The sequence below is a fragment of the Hipposideros armiger genome, unplaced genomic scaffold (assembly GCF_001890085.2).
Source record: "Hipposideros armiger isolate ML-2016 unplaced genomic scaffold, ASM189008v1 scaffold_89, whole genome shotgun sequence".
NCBI classification, from domain to species: domain Eukaryota; kingdom Metazoa; phylum Chordata; class Mammalia; order Chiroptera; family Hipposideridae; genus Hipposideros; species Hipposideros armiger.
The window spans coordinates 2,754,919-2,769,517 of record NW_017731439.1 but is presented as its reverse complement, the minus strand read 5'-3'; positions in this window follow the sequence as shown (position 1 = coordinate 2,769,517).

The window sequence follows — 14,599 nt, the reverse complement described above, 5'->3', positions numbered from 1 at the left end:
TAGATACTCTTGGAGGGGGTGGGTAACTGGCCCCATGCCGTCAAGGACAGCATCCTCTCAGCAAAGGCCTCAAGGGTTCAATGTTAATGCACTTGGGTTGGAAACACTGACGGCAGAACCTGAGGAAAGCAGATGCAGCAAACAGGATGCAGACCATCTCAGAAACCCAGAGGATGTGAGCCTAGCCAGCAGGTCAATGTCAGAACCATAACAGCCCCAATCAGACAGTGCAGAGGGGAGAAGAAGGCTAGGGAGAGGCCCGTGGGCTATAAGTGGGCTGGCTCATGGGTTATAACTGAGCTAGGCCAAGAGGGTGTTAAGCTCAGAGGAACGCTGCTACTGAAGGGGTGTCCTTCTTCCCTTGACCTTGGCCTAACTTCATGGGTATCCTATTTCCTTAAGGCACTCAGATACCATAAGGTTTTGATGTGTCCCTCCTAGGGACAGGAGCCACAAAGCTGCTCTGAAATACCTTCAAGTACAGAAGAATGTCTTGTGGCATACTCAATTCTCTATGCTCATCTTTTTTTTGAGGAGCCTTTATCCACACAGTGGGAAACAATAATTTATATAGATTTTCTCACCAGATCAAGGAATTGTGCAGTCCTAACATTCTCCTTAGTGTTCAGCATACATGATGCTGTTCTCGATGAGGCCCAAGTGAGTGCTTACGAATCAGCAATCAACTTACACTGCTAGTAAAGAAGCACCTGGGAGATGCTCACTGATCCTATGCATCACAGGTTTTCCATGGCAGTGCCTAGATGACGTTGAATCCGGGATAAATTAGAATTTTATGAAATGGCAATATAGCTGTGGAGGTATTGACACACTCTAATGGCAAAATGCGTAAGAAGGAAGCTAAATCATCTAAACACAGACTAGATACCAAAGAAGGGCATTTTTAGAAAACCATGCAGTGTGTGTGTGTGTGTGTGTGTGTGTGTGTGTGTCTGTGTGTCTGTGTGTCTGTGTATAGGTGTCATAGAGAAGAGGTGATCCTGTCGAGTAGGTGATCAGGAGCCAGATTGTCCCAAAAAGCAGTTGAGTACCTTCTTTGCGGCTTCTAGAACATTCCACAGTTTGTGTATTTTTATCATCGTGGAAGGAAATTGGAGTAATCATTCCTCTTCTCCTTAATCTATTAATACATAAAACTCTGTTCAGTGGCTTTTCATTCATGGACTCATTGAGTCCAGCAGCTGCTAACTGGTGGCTAGTTGGTGATTTCCAGCTTAAAACATATTCGATTTGGCCTATGAAATACTTTTTAACTTTTTCAAACTTGGTATCAATATCTAAAATTTGGAAACTTTCCCATAAAACCATAGAATTCCTGCTTTTTGAAAGAGAGAGGAGAGTTGACAACACAAGTCTTCATGCCCATACAGCATCAGTGTGCTGGGCCAAAGCAGTAGGGTTTCCCTCTAGATGGGATATGGGCTCCCCAGTTTTCCAAAAACCCTTCTACTCCTTACTGTCTCCTTGGCTTCTGCTGCCATTTATCATTGCACTCACACTAATGTTTTTCTTAATATAGAATAAGTAAAGTATGTCTTGTATGAACATCTATCAAGTGCAGGAAACAGAGATGGACTTAAAGCATCTATGCATGCCAAGGAACGTTTTCTGACATGTGTCTTCGCTCACGTGCATTTCCTGCATGGCTGCCGTAGGCATTTGAGTTTGAGAGCCTGAATTAGATGTATTTCTTATAGAAGGGTGCAAATGACAGTGGCCAATCTGCAGTACTGACACGATCACTTAGGAGCATGCCATTACTTCTGTCCTCATTCTGTAGACAGCTGTGTGGATAGAGACATCAAAAATGTATGAGAAGACCAGGCTCCAGAATCTATCTGCTCAGATCATTAGGATTTATTTGAACCAGCAAACCTCCTCTTGCATTGTTGTAAGAAAGGGTTCCTGGAAATAGCTTTTAAAGGCTAAATGATACTATCCTTAATGAACTGTGTGAATGACCACAGAATTTTGTATAAACAGGGAGTTCAGGGAAGAGTCAATCACCACTTAGAATGTGACAGGCTGAGAGAGACCCAGGTGAAAGGGGACGCTGTGCCTGTCAATCAAGACTTCTCAGCACCCAGGGGCATGTGCTGCCTCAGTGGATGAGGTTTTTTTAAGTGGCTCTCCCAGAGCTATAAAATGTCACTTTTTAAAAGACAGATGGAAATATTATACTGGGGAACTCTGAAGATGTTAATACATTTTAGGTCCCGCAGAATTTTTTTAGATAGACTACAGAGGGAGTTCAAAGGGGGAGGAGAATGCTATCAGAATGGAACCATTGAAGACCTCTAAAATATGAAACACACACATGCATAGACAACAGCACTGATACCTATCAAGAGACACATTTTCAAAGAGAAACAAAATAAAAGTAAAGGCAAGCACTGGAGGGAACCAGTGAATAGGATAATATAAATCAATCAGGAACATGGGACCTTTCTCTCTGGGGGCATTTGGGGGAACTCTAAAATCGTAGAATAATAGGCCTTCTGCCAATTCCAGGTCAGGATATTTTTTTTGCAATGCATCACATCAAATTTAAAGCATAATTAAGTCCAAGAACCGAACACACTTCCTCACACTGAGCTCTTTCTCCGACTCCTGACAATTATGTTTTCGCACGATTTCTTAGTCTATATCTTCTGCAGGAAAAAGAGGCCAGAAGTGGAGTCAAAAGATTAAATATAAGATTGAAAATTCAAATGCTGATTGGTTAGTTTCCGTTTGTTTCCACATCCACCCAACCCCACCCCACCCCAGTCCCCAGTCCAAATTCCTCTTTGTTCTATTCTGCTTTGTATCTCATGAGGTGATATCTATGGATGGAATCATTGCATTGCTGTGTCCTCTGGCTTCTGGTGGGTACTGGAAGGAAGTTGGGGGTAGGAGAGATGGAAAAGTTAGTATTTATTGCCTCGCTGTCTTTGTGCTGGGCCTCTTGTTAGAGTGGGTATGTTCCAACACCTATGCTACAGCTCCTGTGTCGCCGCTCTTCTTGGCACTACTGCTCCCTTCCCTCCTGCCTTCAGGATCGGAGTGGTCAGAGCTCCTTCCCATTGTGTCCTGGGCATCTCAATATCCTTTACTAGTTCCATTATCTATCCAACGATCTTTACTCTTCCGCACATGGGCTGGACATTAAACTCTCTGAAATCAGACCATTTGTATGAGCTACCTGCTTTTGCTGGGACCGTGACAGGTATAATTTCATTTGCTAGAAATCCTGGGTAACTCTCTAAATGTTTGTAGCATTATGATCAGTAATAATGATCATTCTGATAATAAAATGAATTGAGAGCTTTCTGCAGGCCAGGCAGTGTATTTTGTATGCATTGTTTAATTTAAACCTCACCTTCACCCCAGAGGTAAGACATTATTTTTATCATCACTATTTTGCATATAGGGAAACTGAAGTTTAGAGAGGTTCAATAATTTGTCCATGGTTCCACAGCAACTAAGAGACTGGCCTGAGATTCAAACTCAAGTCTTTCTGAAGCTATCTTAGAAAGGCAGAGTGAACAAAAGAGCTGCCTGAAAACTTTGAGGGGCTGCTGTGGAAGAAGATTTGGGCTTTGTCGACATAGGAACAAAGGGCAGAAACACTCCTAAAAAATAAAAACAGTGGTGTGCTGATGTTTAACACCGAGTTCTCAGGGGGGCTGGGTGAGGGGGAGAAGCCCTGATTTGTAGCTTTTGGCAATTTCTGTGGTGTAAACACACTCACCATAGCTGATTTCAAGGTGCCAACTTGAGGTCCCTAAGTGTGGATTTGGGAACAGATATGCACAGTCTGCTCTCAAATTGGTGTGAGTAGGTAAGGACTCTCTCCAGTACACCACTGGGTAGAAATTGCAAGGAAGTGATTTTGTCTAAATAAGGAAAAACTATCCAACATGGCCATCAGCTGCCCTGTGAAGGAATGAAGTAATCATTATTGACGTCACCAGAAGTTCGAAGAGCTGTTGTGGATCTTGTAGAAGGGATTCTGTACTTGATAGGGGCCCACGTTGACTTCTGAGGTCATGTCTAACTAATATTGAAAGATTTGTGTCAGAGTTATGTGGACTCTGAAAAAAGAAAAGAAGGAGTTCAAGTCTTGGAACTCGATAAACCCAAGATTCTGACCCCAATGTCAAAGGGCTATATGACCTTGAACAAGATATTTAACTACTCTGCTCCTTTGTTTTTTCGTTTCTATAAAATGGAGGTAATACCTCTTCCTGTTGGTACATGATTAAATGCATTTTTCATGTCTCTTCCTCTAACATTCCCATTCATTCCTCTCCTACTGGGGGCAAATGGCCAATATCTATATGGGAATCACTTTATAAGCAAATCTGGTTACAAGATTAACATAAAAAATTTCTACTTCATGGTGTGACCTGTGGCATTTTACACACATACACACACACACACACACACACACACACACACACACACACACACATATATATATATATAAACTCAACTATATATATATTTGAGTTGTATTATAATGTGGTTCTTCTGAAATTGGCTGCAAATTAAAAAGAAAAGAGAAAGGGAAGTCTACCGGAATCTTGACCACTAAATCTAACTAAAGGCCATGGAACGTCTTTGAGATACTAATATCAGAAGTCCAGCCAGCTGGAATGTGTTTTTGTAACCCTGCCTCCAGTGTAGCATTATCAGAGGAAACAAATGAATGACCTGCCAATTTGGTTTTGGATACACCAACCCACCCTGGCACAGCACAGTAAAATGTTCAAAAAGAAGAAAAAATAGAGGCCACCATTCCAAGCTCTGAGTCACTTTAAGGGGCAAAAATCAGTATGTGACTCTAAAGCTTGCCTGCCCACTGAAAAAGGCTGCCAAGAACTGTCAGAGACGAGCAAGAAAGCCCTAAGACAAATCCCTTCCTTATTCACTTTTCTGAGCCCTTCTGGATGTAGTGATATATCTGAACTTTAGTCACATGCGTAAGAACAGAGATGAATGCCATTTGCATCATTTGTACTCAAGTTACCTCCCTTTAGTTGTAGTGGGCTGAACAGATAGGAGGATAGAGATTACATAGAAAACTGTTAACTAGCCTTGCCTCAAAGAAGGTTTTGCTGTCCAGGGAACTAGTTAGACTTCAGAAAAGACATTCTCCTTCATTTTACTTCAAAAGAATTATTTTTTTTAAAGCTATTGAATTCATTTCAAAAGTCACCACCTAATTTAATATAATGCTTGATTTCAGAGAGGCTGACAAGAAGAGATTAGCCAATCCCCGACCAAACTAAAGATCTACAAAGCTGTTTGAGTTTTATCCTCTTATAAGACTGAGACCTTTCCAAAGAAGAAGGGCACGGACAAAGAAATGAGCTCTTTCAGCACCTACAAAGTGACAGATACATTGCCATATTTTCTTGTTGAATCCTCACAATAACTCTATTCTTCCCTTTCTGTATACGTGGAAATTGAGGCTCAGAATTATAAAATAACTTCTTAAGATTACAAAGAACCAAACTGGTAGGTGTGAGATTCAGATCCAGTTCTAACTCCAAGAATCTTTCTTTTCTTTCTTTTTCACCACATTACTCAACTTCCTGCCCTGTTTCACTTCTTGACTCTTGAATGGCTTTAATCAATATCAGGCATCTAGGCTAAAGCTCTTGGGCATCATAATGATTGGGCAAAAAGTACAAAGTCCAGTTCAATTGGGGCATAGCCCATGTCCATCTGAACTCAGCCCAGTGGGTTTGTGTGGGTACACATGGCCTACTGAGCTGGACTCTGTCCTCAAGGAACTCTGCCTCAGGTTGGGAAGACAGAATAACACAGGAGAAACACTTGGAGCATATCACTATCCAGTGGCTAATCAAGAATAAATGGGCTGGTTCCATGTGTAAGTCCAGCAAGAGCTTAACAAAAGGAAAAGTCCATGTGTGTGAGTGGAGGAGGTGATGTGGGGATATCAGTATAGAAAAAAAAATCACCTTTGTAGAGGGAAGACTTGATGGTCAGGCTGGTTCTTGTTAGGTTAAGGGATGATTGGAAATTAACTAGATCACAGAAATAGGAATTAATGGGTGTGGGGTATGCAAAATAAAATTATAGTGTAATATCACTACATGTCCCCCAGAAGAATGAAAATAAACACTGGGAATAGCAAGTTCTGACAAGGATGTAGAGCACCTGGAACTCACATTTTCTAGCAGAAGTATCAATTGGTTATGGTCACTTTGGAAAACTTCTTGGCAATTTCTACTAAAATTAATCATAGGCACACCCTGTACACAGCAATTCCTCTCTTAGGAATGATCCTAGAAGATGTGGACATATGTTCACCAAAAAATATGTACTAGAATGTTTATAACAGTACTATTCATAATAGACTGATTGGAAATTGCCTGAATACTCATCAACAGTAGAATAGATATATAATTTTTGGTATACTCACATAATGGAATATTAATAGGAAAAACAGTGAACAATCTACAACTACACACAGAAACAAGGATGAATCTCAAACATAATAATGAGTGCAGTAAGCCACATGCAAAAGAATACATTCCATATGGTTCCATTTATAGAAATTTCAAAAAAAGATTAAACTATGGTATTAGAATTTCAAATAGTGGCTACTCTTGGGGAGATAGTGACTGGGTGTGAGAGGGGGTTTCTAGGGTCCTATGGCTGTTTCATTTCATAATCTGGATGCTTGTTACACAGGTGTGTTCAGTTTGTGAAAATTCGCCAAACTGTACATTTAATTTATAAGTGCAATTCTTCTTATGTAGATGATATATCAAAAGTTTAAAAATTTAATATATGCGTAGGTGACAATCTAGACTAGAATCAATGTCTCTCTCATCTGCAGCAGTATCTAGCTGCTCTTGTTAAATAGGAAAGGAAGCTGGCTTTTGCAGAAAGATGTTCTCCATCTTTGCAATCCCCACAGCCATGATGATGTTCATGGTGGGTTACTGAAAAATCGAGCAATGCCTCCCGATAAGTTGTACATGCATATACAAGAAGAAAAGTCACTTCCTCTTCTACTCCCCCACCCCGCCTTCTTCCTCCCACATTTCCAGCCCCCAATCAGCCTCCTGCTAAGTATTAGTTAACCTCCTAAATCAATACATCTTGATTTAAACCTAATAGGAAGGAATGTTTGCTTTTGTATCTGGGTTCAAAGTACAGACTACAGTAGTTGGCTTTTAAGTTTATGTTATAGGCTTAATTTTCTTGCTCAAAATGAAATGAGGAATACATTAAGACTGTGAAAGAAAAAAAATGATTGATGAACTGGCTTATATGACTACAGTTCCTTTAGCAACAAAAATATTTGGTTCCCTTATTATTGAGATCAAGCAACGTGCCTGGATCTAAATGACAAAAAAATGGTTTGAATTAGAGTCAAATAATTGCCATTCTGGGTGAACATAAACTTTTTTGAGGGGGGTGGTGAATGGGGATAAAAAATAACTAATAAACTCTGAAGCAAAGCTCACATCTGAGACTTAAGCTTCAAAGCTCTTAAAAAGGGGGCTTTTTCCCCCTTAAGAGAGAGAGTGAGATGCACGCAGCAGGAGGAGTGGTTTTCCCAAGCTGATTTTTCTTACAGGGTGACCCAGTCTGAGCCGGAATGTTACCATGTGATCAGCCCAGACTGGGGCAGCAACAGTCTCAACACAGAAGTTAGGACTTTCTGCAGCATCATTAAAATAATTGGGAGAGAAAAAAAAAATGTTAAGCTCCAGAAGCTTGAATCACAAGCCTCTTGGAAAGGTTAATAAGCTTGCCGCTCTGCACTCTCCTACCCTTTCTTCAATGTCTTGCCACCCCCACCCTCCCACATCAGTGACAGACTTGTTATCAGTTGGGAAAGGAAGATTCCGAATAAAGCCTTTGTTTTGAACAGCTGAATGGCCCCCATGCCATAACTGAGGTAACTGGTTCTCTTGTTGATGACTATGCCATGGAGGTCCAAAAGGGAGTCTCTATTTTTATTCTCATGACTGGGAGCTATCAAGTTAGCAGACCCTTGGGGTCCAAAAGGAAGTCAGTCCTGCAGTATAAAGGCATATCTAGCAGAGGAGAGAAAAGGAACTGGGTGAGTGGTCTGGCAGCCACACACAGGCTAAAGTTGGACTCTATTCAGGAGAGACAAGCAGCATTGATCCAGCAAGGGGAATCTAGAACCTTTAATCAGGGAAGCAGAAGCAATCATAGTGTGGCCCACAGAGCAAGTGTTGGGGCATGGAGTAAATTCAACTTCTGTGGGTGGTGTGGCAGCTGGAGGCAGGCAACAACAGGATAAGTGGATTTGTGTTGGGGGAAAATAGAGAGAAAGAGGGAGGGAGAGAGGGAGGGAGGGAGAGAGAGAGAGAGAGCTACAAGGGATTAGGCTTTTTTTTTTTTAGCTGAGCCATCCTGCCACCTGTTGGCAGCTCAGCGGCAGCGCAGCTCAGGCCGGGAATCGAACCAGCAACCCTGTTGCTCAGCGCTCACATTCTTGAGTGAGCTCTTAACCAACTGAGCCACTTGGCAGGCCCTGGGTTTGGGCTTTCTTCTTTCTCACTCTTATTTAGCCTTGTAACACCCTATAGTCAAGGTGGACTTCCTTGGGCAGAGTCCACTGGCCCAGGCTACCTCACCCCCTCTCCTCCACAAAATGTCCCAATCTTAAGACTGAGCTCAAGGTACAGCTAGTAATGAAGGAACAGCTCCCTTCTTCCCCTCCTCATCAGTGAGCTTAAGCAAGCTTCGTTGGTGCTACGGCTGCTTACTGATGGAGGTCAAGGGGGAAGTGGGCCTCCCCCAGAGAGACAACAGATTTTTAAATTTGGTTAAAACCAACTGATCTGGGTGAGCAAAGCCCCTAAAGGAAGGAGAGAGAAACTTAGTCCTTAAGAAAGGTATTTCAGAAACCATGTCTAGGGGAGCAATGGACCCGCAAAAGAAATCCTTCCTTTCCTGTGTTGAACGAAAGCTCTCCTTAATAAGTGAGAGTTTAAATGTGGACAAGTATTTGGATTTGGAGCTCATACTTCATAAAGGCCACTCTCACTGACAGTTACAGTTCACTTGTTGAACTTAACCTTCTCAGCTGAGCATAGTTATCAGTGAAGCCATCCCAAAGAGGACAGATTTGGACCTCTCCAGCTGAAAGTCTTCGCTAAGTTGATTAGCTTTTTATGCTTTGCTCCCTTCCACACCATAATCACAATGACTACCGTGCCATCAACCCCTTATAGGGACAATTGTTCTCTTCTAATCCTGCAGAATGGACAGCCTTTGTTAAAAACAACCCCCCTATTAACCCTTAAGTGTTAATTTCTCATTCACAGGAAGCCTTGCACATAATCAGTCAGTAACCCAGGCTCTTTCCATCTTGTGGCTCTGTCCTTTTTTGGAGTCTTCGAGTCTTGACCGTTTAAGTACTGAATGGGAAAATGAACTGTTTACGTACTGCATGGAAAAGGCACCAGCCTCTTAACCCCTTTGTTTGGAAGTGATACACAAAACCTCTGCTAGTAGGAAACTTAGTCACATGGCCCAAACTAGAGTCAAGAAAGACCAGGAAATGCGTCTCCTCTCTAGGAAGGGGCTCCCCAGTCTAACAGCAGCTTTGCTCTAAAAGCATGAATTTTTGGTGGACAACTAGCTATGCCTCCCAGAGGAAATCATATTTTCTATGACTTCCCATCAGCCATGGCTGATTGAACCAGGAGTATGCACCTGCCCTGATCACAGAGTGGCCACTGGCACCACATGTGGACTACTGCAAATATATGTGCCCCAACTGGCACAATGACTTTCAGATGAGTCAAATAGCTGCTGCCTTTGAGGAATTTGAACTGCCAAATACGGAGAGCAGATAGTCAAGTGGAGAAATAGACAAGCAAGAAGAAATGGAGTCCCACTCATGGCAAAGCACAGAGAGAAATGTCTTCAAAGTCTTGCTGATGAACACTTTTCCAGCTCTAGTGTTTGCAAGACCTATCTGTTGTCAAAGTCACATAGTAAGCAAAGAGTGGAGCTAGATTCAAACTCAGATCTCCCTGACTATAAAGCCTGTTTAAAAAAAATTGTTTTTACCTTATTATACTACTTTCCTACTTGATGGTTTACACAGACCTTATTAGTATTTTTGGTAGACTGGCTCATTGTTCTCAACTCCTATGCCCTTCCTGTTTTAGAATTATATATTCACACCCTTTTCCATGTAACTTTATATTTCATCTCCCTAGAGGTGTAGTCAATTTCTCTATCCACTGACAGTGGAATTGGCCATATGATTAACCTTAATCAGTGAAATGTGGGTGGCAATGACTGCATGCCAGTTCCCACAAAGGGCTGTGTTTCTCTCACCCCTTTATACTACTGGAATCACAATGAGAAAAACATTACCCAGGTAGTAACAGCCTCATCAACCTGAGTCCAAAATTGTGACACATGGAGATTTGAACCCAACCCAAAGCCAACGACAAGCCTAGTCAATCACCAGCCTGAAGCAGAACAGTCCCAGTTAACCTGTAGATGCATGAGTGAGAAACATAAATGCTGTTTTTGTAAGCCCCCGGGATTTGTTATGCGGCTTTATTGTGGCAACAGCTGACTAATACAATGCTGGAAGGCAAATATTTTGCTATTTAGCACAATTGTATACATCTGCACTTTTTGAGCACCTACTATGAACATTGAACACAGCATATAATTATTTTTCATCTCATGTGAGTTAATAATTCCTGCTTTAGCCTAAAGTGTAACTTGCATCCTTGATGGCTAGTGAAATTGAGGTTCTTATCATATGTGAGGGGAAAAAAAGGTACTGTTTAACACTAAAAAAACTGTAATTCATTTTTTTTCAAACCAACAACTGCATTTATTAAAGTTTAAAGATTTAAGATCTGTCCAAAGACTCTTCCTACAGGTCATATACTCATGGATTACACACTTCAAAAGAGGACCCACTGTTTAGATTTTGTTTCTCAGTCCCGACTAAGACCAAATATATCTTTGCTCAATTCTCTATCTGGTTTCCAAGTAAACAGGAGAAACAAATCAACAGTTGAAAAAGAATGACACCATCATTTCCTCATTTAAATGCCTCTCTTTCTCTGAGCATCAGTCACGCAACTTCTGTGTTTGGAACACAGAAGGAACACGGAACTCGAAAGAATGTTGAAAGGAAAGGAAGGACAGGCAGTATGTTGCATATGTTTATGTTAGGCTTGCAATTCCTGAAGCAAATTATAAATGTGCTTCTATTGTTTATGCCTCCAACTAGAAGACAGCCTTTAAGTCCTTTATTCCTGTGTCAGAGTAAAAATGTGATTACATAGATGAGGAATCTTTGGGTTAGACGAGCCCTGAGATGTATTTTGATCCAGCTACCTACTCAAAATGAAATGCTCAGGTCTCTATTCAATTTAATCAGTTACTACAGAACTCCACTTGACATGTTAGTTGCTCGAATAAAACATCTTGCCAAGACCAGAAATGGCAAACATGTGATGTCTGTGCTGACGCTTAACTGTCCATCCCATTCCCCACTCACCACAAAGACACTGCCATGGCAGACATTACTAATCAACTCCTAGCCCTCTTTCCTGCTAAGCCTTGAAGTGGCCTCAGTTCCTTCCTCGTACAACACTGTTAGCAGACACTACTCATCAATGAAATCAGAGCCTGAGATAACTAGTTACCTTGTTTTACCTATATATTTTATGCATTTTTGACATCATCATTTGTCCTATGCACATTCTACTTTCTGTGAATTTAGAGAACTACTTTAAAAATCAATGCAATCATAAAAGGACAAACTGAGAAACAAATACTACTCTGAATACACATTCTTTTTTTTTTTTCAACCTGAGACTGTCTAAAGATGGTAATACAACATAATAAACAAAGGCTCAGGGAGAATCAAAATTATTGATTAAAGAGGACCAAAAAAATGAACATGGCACAGATCTCCTTGGTCTATTAGAAAAAAATCCTAAATAGACAGATACATTCCCTGCAGTTTTACAGAAAGCAGTGGAAAGGCCTTAACTGCGCAGAAATGATCTCCCTGATTTAGTTACACTTTGGGGGAATCTGGTCCAAAAACAAGTCACTGCTCTTTGGGCAGCAAAACAAATTTTGTGTTGTGACTGTGTGAGATTACTCATAGTAGACACAGTATAGTTTTAGACCAACTGGGGGAAATGTGTTAAAGAGAAAATACATATTAGCATAAGTGACTCATGAGTGTTTTCAGGCTGAGTGAAATACACAGATCTGAATTTATCAGCTCAGGGCTCCCTATGCTTTCCTTTCCCTCTCCCCCCACACCGCCAGACACCCCCTCCAATGTTCCCTTTTCTCCTATTCTGAATACATCAGTGTCCTGGAAATTCTGGCAGTCTGCCTAGGCCAGCTGCTGCCTGTGACCTGGACATTCCCAGCCTTCTACAAGGTCACGGGACATGTTGTATTCTGGGATCCTTCTAATGGAAGATGGGAAGGGCTCAAAATTACGTGTCCCCACTGACCTCATGACCCTATGAGTCCCTGGCTGGTGGGTCCAGTTTACAAATGCAGGCTTTGACTCGCAGCCCTGCAATCAAAACTCTATGGATTTGAATTAAATATCCCTAATTTATAAATTCAGTACTCCACTCAGCTTCTTACCTGACAAAGTAGCTCATGGAATAAATATTAACACTCATGTTTTCCAAAGGAGAAAAACATAGACAAGAATCTTTGATAAGAATGCTTGAGTTTATAGGTATAATGAATGCAATGGATTATTCACATATTCCAGAAAGAAAAAGTGTTGCCTCAAATGACAAATGTGCACATACGTTTTCACAACTTCTTAAAGCTCTCTCTCTTCAGCTTCCCTACAGCCTTAGTCCTAATGGTACTATTGTTAGGGTGATGGTGGCATGCCTCTGTCAATTACATCTATTGACCTTCTGAAAGGCCTCATCTTTTACTCACCCACAAATTCCCTGGGCACCCCAGAAGGGTGGTCGTGGGCACACAACAGCTGTCCAGTCATCCTTTTCTGGCTACGCCAATAATTGGGGTCTAATTACAATTTTTTTTTGGCACAGGGTACATCAACAGAGAGAGATGGCATGCTTGCAGGGCGAGAAATCAGCTGAGAACTCATGCTCCCTGTCCCATCTCCTTCCCTTTCTTCTTTCTGGGGTGAAATGTAGGTAAAGGGTTGAAGAGCATGCCCAAGTCAATAAGATAGAACCAACTAAACACAAAAGTGCACAAACAAACAAATAAAGGGAAATGGGGAAGATTTGGAGTTGTTAAAAAAGAGAAACTTTCAACTTCTGGCACAGACTCAAACCTGAAAACCCAGTGAGGTTTGCCCATCACTAATGATCACATAATAATATGTTCCCAGGGGGAGGGGCTGAGAGAGGCTATTAAAATACCACAGCTCTGGTGCTGTATGGGAGAGGAGCTTTCTGAAACGTGGTCCCTGTCAGGTTTCCCTTGAGAGCGAAAGGAAAAAAAAAAAAAGACTGTAGTTTGGCTCCCACAAGGTAAAGTGTTGGGAAAATTAAGGGGGAGGTTTCTCTCCCCAGCCCAGGGTTGGATATGCCTGCGTTCTACTTGTATATTTTAAACGTGGTGATGGGCCAGCTTGTTAAGTGTGCTGGCTGGCTCGTTGAGTGACTGGCAGAGAGCCGTAAGTGAGCGGAAACTAAATCATTTGTGGGGTATGAGGTGGCCAAAGTAGCCAGAACCAGTCTTTTGTGATGTCTTCAATCAAAACGGTTATTTCAAAAGATGTTGGCGACCCTGTGCTTCCTTCTCTCCAGTGGAGCACACATGGATCTTTGGGCATCTTGACTGATCACTGTGGCTGGAAGAAAAACCCTAATTTGACCATATCCTATAGGTTACACATGGTAGGGCTCAGTAAAAGTTTTCTTTCTAATCATTTTTATTGAAGTATAATTTAATACAATTAACTTGCCCATTTTAAGTGTGGGTTCAAAGAGTTTTGACAAATGTATACATCCATGTAACCACTGCTGAAATCAAGACAGGACATTTCCATCACCCTAAAACGTTCCCTCATGCACCTTTTAAGTCAATATTGTCTTCCAACCCCAGGCAACCAATGATCTGTTTTCTGTCACTATAAATTAGTTTTGCCTCTTCTAGAATGTCGCGTAAATAGAATCACACAGTATGCATTCTTTTGGCTTCTTTTGCTTAGGACAATGTTTTTGAGCTTCACTGATGTTATGGATATCTGGATCTGACTTGTTTTCATTGCAGGGCAGTATTTCAGTGCATGACAAAAGCCACAGTGTATTTATCCATTTACCTGCTGTGGGACATTTGTTTGTTTGTTTTAATGGAAATAAGATACAGTCTTCTAAGGAGTAAAGAGGGTACAGAAGACAAAAAGAGAAGTAAAGACAGTTATAGAAACATGGGCAAAAGACTTAAACTGGTACTTCACAAAGACGATATCCAAATATCCAACGTGTGCAAATTAAAACTAAACTGAGTTACCATCATATCCTTACCAGAATGGCTGAAATGAAAAACACTGACAATACCTAGTGTT